Source organism: Netta rufina, assembly GCF_964035555.1.
Source record: "Netta rufina genome assembly, chromosome: 2".
NCBI classification, from domain to species: Eukaryota; Metazoa; Chordata; class Aves; order Anseriformes; family Anatidae; genus Netta; species Netta rufina.
In genome coordinates, this window is record NC_140124.1 from 135159606 (window position 1) to 135167444 (window position 7839).

Consider the following 7839-nt stretch of genomic DNA (forward strand, 5'->3'; position numbering starts at 1 on the left):
AAACAGCTGGCTCTGGATGCACCAGGCCTTTTTCTACAGCTCCACCGCCCCGCAGTAACGTCAGGTTTCATTATGCAGCAGGTGGCTTGGGAGGAAAACTGAAAACACGAACCCTAAAGGCTCCCAGCCTGCAAAAGAAGTGAAGAGCCCTGGTGCTCTTTGCATTATATGCAAATGCTTGCTTTTTAAGTGCTGGCTTCTGATCTCGGAGTGGCTGGGAGATGGCTGCTCTGTGAAAGTTGCTGCCGTGCTCCTGCTTTTTATTTGCTGTTTGGCAGCTTTGGTGCCTGTCCTGGTGTAGCTGATGGCCTTGAAACCCTTTCCAAAGCTGAATCCTGATATCCTGAGTGCATCTCCATGCTCTCCTCGCCTCCACTTCTCCTCCTTGCATCAATCCCTCCCTTGGCTTCCACAGTAAATGGCGTAATGGCCTGAAAGCACAAACCTTTTAGGCAAGGCAGGCCCCTCGTGATTAATAATTTAAGAACATCTCTCAGTACCAGCTCTGGGGGGCATGAGCTGCCTCAGGGGAGGCTCAGGATTTTATTTTTATTTTAATTTTTTTGCTGCTGGCTGCTCCTATGCAAGCAGGGAAGAGCCGAGAGCCTGTGACAAAATGTTTTTTTGGGGGGCAAGGGTGCATCATCTGTGCTGCCCAGTGCCAGCAGCCAGTGAGCATGTTTAGGGGTGATGAGATGCTACAGTGCTGAGATGAAAAGCTGCAAAAAAGTGAGGGGATGACGGCCAGGGAAGGGGCTGCACAGGTAAAAAAGCAATGACATGCACGGAGAGACAGGCCTGGAAGCAAGACCAGAAAGAGGAAGGGAGGATAGATTGGGGAACGTGAAGATAAAATGGGCAAACAGCAATGAAGAACCAGGATCTGAGATGTGATTCGCCTGGGCTGCCCCTGGGGCTGCTGGATGTTACTCGTGGTGGGGGGCATCTCTCCCCAGGGGAGGTGGAAACAAAGCCATAGTTTTGTAGAGTGATGATGTAAAAATTAGTAATGATTGACTAACAAAAATGCTGTCTGGGGGGGAGGCTGAAGTGGATCCATCAAGGAGCACTTTCTGCTTGTTTATTTTAGTGAAGGGAAGGGTCTCCTGCTCCTCTGGGGCCAGGGCTGGGGCATTCCCTGCTGTGTTCCTGCCATGTCCCCAAAAGCCTCTACCCCCCAAAAATCCTTCTCGACTGATTGATTTTTAAAATCAGGACATGGTTTCTGGTGGTGTGACGAAGCACGCAGGGAACCAAACCACTGCTCCTAACACCCGGGTCTGACTTAGCCACCACGGGCAGGCGGCCGGGCGCACGGGATTTTCAGGGCCCGGCCAAACACCAGCCTCACAGCACCCCCCGGGGTGCCTGCGGCCTGTTTTGCACAGCTGCCTGCCAGGATTTGGAATAGGGACGCGCTCCTGCCGTCACCCAGTCCCTGAGGCGTGTGCTTGGGTTTGGGGCCAGCCCTGCGAAAACACCGGCGGGCGCCGGGCGCTGTTGGATCTGCGGGGGCCGCACGGCGTTGGGCAGGTTGTGATCCATCAGCTCCCTCCTGGATGAGCCAGAAAACCTGCTTGGGGCTGAGTCACAGCCACCCTGCCCTGCCCAGGCCGTGTCCTCGCTCCTGCCAAGGGGCCTGGGCCAAGGGGATCAACCACTTCTGCCTTAGGGAGGAGCAGAGCGGCCGTAAACAGGCATTGGCGAGCTGAATTACAGGGAGCCCGGTGGGTTAGTGCTGGTTAACCTGCTTGCTCCGAGGGAAATGACTGGGAATCACAAACACTCTCTCCATTTAAATATTACTCATTCGTTTCAGCCTGTTGCGAGAGGGCCAGGCGGGAACGGATGCGGGAGCGAGCGCTGATTAGCGCTAATTGGCACCGCGTGGGCTGGCTGGAGCTCGTGTTCAGCCAGACCTGAAGGCGGGGGACACTGCTGGGTCACAAGGAAGATCCTGTGCCCTCAGCAAGAAGGCTGCCTTCGTTTTAAATACCACGGCCATCGAGCCAGGCACGTGAGATGCTGGGGCCAGGCTGTGATTTGTCTTGTTTGGGTGTCTCTGGTCCAAATTCACTTTGGGCATCAGTCAAAGGCACATCTGAGAATTTCACCTCTCCTCTCCAAGTGCAGCATTACCCCTATTCCAAGTGGCATTACCAGCAAAGCACGGCAACACCAAGCTGTACAGTGGTTCAATAAAGTACACAGTGCAAAATAAGAAGCACAAAACCTTGTTATGCTCCAGTGTAGCACCCAGATCTCTGTCCTGCAAGCTCAGAGGAAGGCCTTTTGCTGGCCATGTCCTCGCTCACCCAAAGACAGGAGCCTGAGCACAGCATCGTGCCTTCCCTCTGTGCCCACCAGCAAATGTCTCTGTGCCAGCCACTGGTGGCACACACCTGCAGTTTCAGGAGCTGCGGTCGGAAGATGCCTCAGACAGGTTTCAGGCTGAAGCCACAGAAACTGCTTTTTTAAAGTCTTCTTGAATGGAGAAGACAAACAAAGGAATTATTGTTTTGTCTTGCTTGCTGATAGGCGTTTCCTAAAAAAAAAAAAAAGTAGGAATGAAACCAGGCTGAGACAAGTGTATGACCTGCTTGTCCACTTTGGCAAGGCCAATGGTCAGATTTAGTGGCCTGTGCTGGCCACATGGCTACAGGACTCGTGGAGAAGTCACCATCCAGAGGGAGGAACTCAAGGCAGGAGAGATGCAGCCCTGAGCCAAGAGGAACAGCATCACTTCTGGGACAGGAGGCAAAGCCAGGATGAATCCTCCCTAATTTGTCTGCAAGGAAAAAAAAAGCCTGCAAATTTTAACCACGCTTTGCACAGACATAAAACAGCTGCAGAAAGAGGTGTGCTCCTTACTCCAGCGTCTCTCTTGTATGAGCTACCTAAATACCAGTTGGTTAAAAGGACATTTATGGACAACCCCACCTAAGTTTCTCCTTCCTGATAGACTTTTCCATCTCATTTTCCTGCATTCCTTATCTACAGTTAGCATATCAATTGGTTCAGCTGTAACTGATGTATCTAGAGGTGTTGGCTGTAAAACATTTAGTTGAACACCCAGAATTTACAAGGAGCTAAAGACAACACCAGTCTATTTGACCATTTATGCTGCTTTTTTTTTTTTTTCCCTCTGCAAAAAACAGCTCCTAAAAAAAGCTTTGTCACACTGGAAAAGTGGTGAGTATGCAGTACATGAAGGGATGTTTAAGTACACAGAAGATGCCTGTAATGCCTCTTTAGTCATTTCTAAATGCTAGGCACTTCAAGGAGAGCAGCTTTGCTTGCAGTGCTTCTGCCAACCTGGCAGCCAACAAGGTATGCAATATTTCAGTAGTTTTGAAAACGTGGTTTAAAAAAAATGAAAGTCAGCCTTCCTCCCTCCCGTGGTGTGTCACTGCCCCAGAATTTGCCTTAGGGAGGATCTGGCATGTCACATTTCGTAACTAGAAAGAGGGACCCGACGTCATTTTTGGGGGGTGACAGAATCCCTCGGTTGTTTCTTGTGACCTGTCTGGGGGTGTAGGAAGCACACACCAAAAGTCACTGGAGCAAGCAATTTCAGAGGCAGTTATGAAGTAAACCTGCTTAAAATGCCAGTGAGAATACGTGTACAGTATTTTGCAAAAGATTAAATGAATTTAATTGCTTGTGTTGAACTAATGCAATTCTGTAGTTAGATAAGCTGTTGAGATATCATTTTTAAACTGTTTTCCCTTGGATTGTATCAAAGTCTGGGAGACTGCTCTAATTTCTGGCTTCCTAACCCTAGACAGAGCTTAAAGGGATGATGCAAAACCACCCCAGCTGGTTTGATGTAACCAGCAGGCTGCAAAACACCAAACTGGTCCTAGTGGGAAGCTGTCCTAGAGCCAGCACACCTTGCCTAGTTATAGGATTTGGTTATAGGATGTTGCAGGGCTCAGTTGCAGGATCAGTTTAGAGGAATGCACCAGCCAAATGTCTTTATTTTGCCTTTAATCAGTGGCAAAGGAAGATCTCATGGGTGTGCAATTAGAGGCTAACACCGTTTATCTCATGGCTTACTCTGCTGCAAGAGGAGGCTGTTTTTGAGAGCAGAAGTCCCCAGGGAGCTACCAGCAGTGCTGGTGGTGGAGGGTGTGCACGTGTGCAGCTCTGTTCCTCCCACCCACAAGTTATAACCATGAAAGTCACCAAAAACATTGAGCTGTATCAATGTCAGCATCACAGGCAGCCAGTGAGGCCCGTGGGGTGCTTAAAGCAAGTAAGCAGTGAGCAAACACTTGGGAGCCTTAAAATCCTCATCTAGTGGGTGAGTCCTCTGACTTCCACTCTTCCCTTGGTTCCAAAATGTACACTTATTAATGATGCACAGGGATACCTCCATTTTCAGTTGCAGCTGCACAGTGCCAAGAAACTGGTTTTGCATCTGCCCCTAAAGCTTCCCCCAGCTGGAAAGTGCTTGGTGCTGCAGGAGAAACCTCTTGTGCAGGCACTGCTGTGCTCCTCGGTGAGTTACCACATTTCAGTGCTCGTCTTGCTGTTACTGAGCATCAGCATCATCGTCGAGCGTCATCCAGCACTTACCGAGCCCTCCGCAGCGACCAGGGGGGGTCACTTGATCCCTGCCCAGCCGTTTCATCCTTTAATTCAGGTTAATGCTCCAAAGAAATGCTGTGCTTATCCCCATTGCATAACCACACTTCAGACTGTGCTGCCCGGGGATGTTTCGGTGCCTGCAGACCTTATTTTAGCAGCAGCTGCTGTCGCAACTATTTTCCTGGTGTCATCGTATTGATTTATTTCATGAATCAAATGGAGACAATTTCTCAATGTTGTAAGACGTAAAAATCTCTGGGCCAGGACCACATTTTATTCACAGTTATTTAAGTCTGTAGCTTATTCTACTTTTTTATTTTCTTTATCTTGCTGTGCTTTCCTCACAAATATGATCTGTAGGGTTTTATAAGAGCTGGCAGTTAACAGAGAGATCATCTTTCTTTTAGACACTTCAAGCGATGCAAGTGGCTACTCACTGAATTTTTAAACCTTTTAAAAAATAAAAGCTCCTGTTGGGAGCCTGTTCCTTTGCATTTGGGTCCAGGTCATGGTGCATGAAAGGAAATGTGAGGCCAGTGGCTGGCGGGATGGCAGAGGGATAGGCAGGGATGCTCGGGGCGAGCTCAGCGCTCATCCGCACCTCGCTGGATGGCAGGGACTCGAGTGAGGATGTTTGTAACACGAGTATGCTAATGAGCCATAATTTACGTACTGGTGCTGAGTCAGAGTACATTACAGTGAAAAGATTTCCCTGCAAACATCTTTGCATTTCAGTAGGAATTTGCCTCTGGATTTTGAAAGCCACAGCAGCTGTTGCTGCCAAGCTTGTGGCCTTGCTTGCAGACCTTGCTTTCAATCTGCAAACTCTTACTTATTATTTTTTTTTTTTTTTTCCCCAGTACAGATTCCTGCAAAGCAAATTGAAGGCTGCTGACAACAGGCTTGCTTTGCTTAGTTACTCTTCCTGGGCCCCTCAGATGTGGTCTGTGACCTCCTGGGGCCCAAAGCTGATCAGGGCCCGCAGCAGAAGACTGCACTCCAAGAGCAGCAGGCTCCTTCTCCATCAGAGGCTGAGTGGGATGGCTGTAAAACACAACAGTCAAGTTGTTGAGATTCACCGAGAAGCTAAATTTACTGCCTTGAAGTTTGCATTGCAAGCATGCCCTGAGCTTTTCCCAGACCGAGATAAGATTTTGTTTTTTTGGAAGGAAGTAGCTTCACATAGCTTCAAGTCTGTGAAGAAAACAGCAAACAGGAAAGAAGAAGAAAGTGTGGGAAGCGATGTTTTATTTCAAAATGGTTAAAGTGTGAATGTGCCCAGTTAAAGGGAGACTGTTTATAAGAGCAGAGAGGGACTGGGAGCACTCAGCCTATGGAGATCCTCCTGTTTTCTCCCCCAGAGTCTGTTCTCGGGTAGCCTACAGCCCCAGCCTTCAGGTGGCAGGGAGAAAGGGATGTTCCTCCTGCTCCTCGTGGGCACAGAAACCCTCACTGCCCTTCGTTGGCCACAGACTGTGCCCAGCAGCCCCTCAGACCAGAGGGAGAGCTCTGGTGGCAGCCGTGCCACCTGCACCGGGCCCAGCAGAGCGTGAGGCCTGCCCCCGGTGACGCCTTCCAGGGCCGCTTTTATGCAGCTCATTTGGTCACGGCTGTAGGAAGATAGGAAAACGTGTCATTTCAGACCAGCTAATGAACCCCCATTTTCAGGCCTTGGTCGCTAAAATAGCAGAACAGGAAACGTGAGCAACTGGCAGCATCTGAGAGCAAAGGAAAGTGGCTGCTCCGTTCCTTTATGGCTTGTCAGGTATCGGACAATGAAGTGAGAATGTGCTGGGGCAGGCCTGATGAGGTGCTCCTGCTGTCCTGCTACGAGGCTGTTTGTTTTTCCCCTATTTAAAGGTGTCGTTTGTCTTATGATCGATCCTGAAAATACCCCGGGTAACCGAATGCCTGGAGCTGGCCGGGAACCCTCGGTAGCGAATTGTTATTGTAAGGTCTGAGAAACCGTTTGACATCTGGAAATTATCCACTTTACAAACATATCCTTTACAAAGAACTAATACTCCCCAGGCTTTGGGAGCGATTTCCAATATACTGCAGGGGGAAAAGCAATCTTTGCAAAAACAGAGCGACGGAGGATTTTCGCTTACAGCAGCAGCCCTGGCGTGCAGCACCTGGCTGGGTACCGCGGGCGCTCCGACTGCTGCCAGCTGTGTCAGCGAATCCTCCTGGGCTCGCCAGGCAGGGGATGTGCTGCACCCACCCCCGGTCTGCTGAACAGATGGACCCCCGTATCTTCTTGGCTTAAATGATCTCAGTAATTCAGTTCCAGAATGTTCTCTTCGCAATTACCCCAGACAGATATGTTTTATTGCTCTTCAGAAACATTGTTAGATTCTTTTATACCACTCTCATTTTTCATAGTTTAATTGTTTCCAGCCCTCCTTACTGGAATTGAACTAAATATATATCTCGCACGGAAAAAAAAAAAGTGAAAAAAGGTGTTTCAGACATATGTAGGAAGATGCAACTGAAAGACTGCTTTAAAGTGGTTCCAGTTCTCAATTTTAGCTTGAATAAAGTTTTGAGAAAATCTGAAATGACTTTGCAGTATACTTTGGGGAAGAAGGGAGGAACAAAAGCCATCATTCATAGAAAATCAATGCAGAGGATGGTACAATTTTCTGTTAACTCTTCATTTCAGCCACTGAGGAACATGTATTGACTGAAGGGTGCCTTGCTGTGCTGTAGGCTCAGGGCAGATGAATTTCCCAAGATATCCACAGAAACCAGAGAGAAACGGCCATCATATGTTAATGAGTAAACGAGTAAATGATTACACCACAAAAAATATTTGTATCTTACATTTGTAAACCACATGTTTCACTGATTCAAAGCATGTGAACCAATGCTGCAACAGCTTTTACCCCCAAAGTGTTGGAACTGGTCCATGACAGCTCTGTTACAAAACCCCTCATCTAAAAATTAAACCAGATATTGCAGTGTGGAATAGCATTAGGATTCAGGAAAGGCTCATATTTCTGTAGGGGTAATAAGACTAATAATGACTCTTACTATGAAGAAGCTTTTATTTTTAAAAGACACACGCCCTCCTACTTCAGTGTCCAAGTCAATCTCTTCCTGCAAGTGAGAGTAACATGTCACTTCCAGGAGACAGTAATACACCATGGTAAGCATTATTTTGGATAACCAGCCTCCGGATATAATCTCTTCCTAAATCCTTCTGCATGCGCAAGATCATCCCCTGTTCCTTGATGTGAAGAC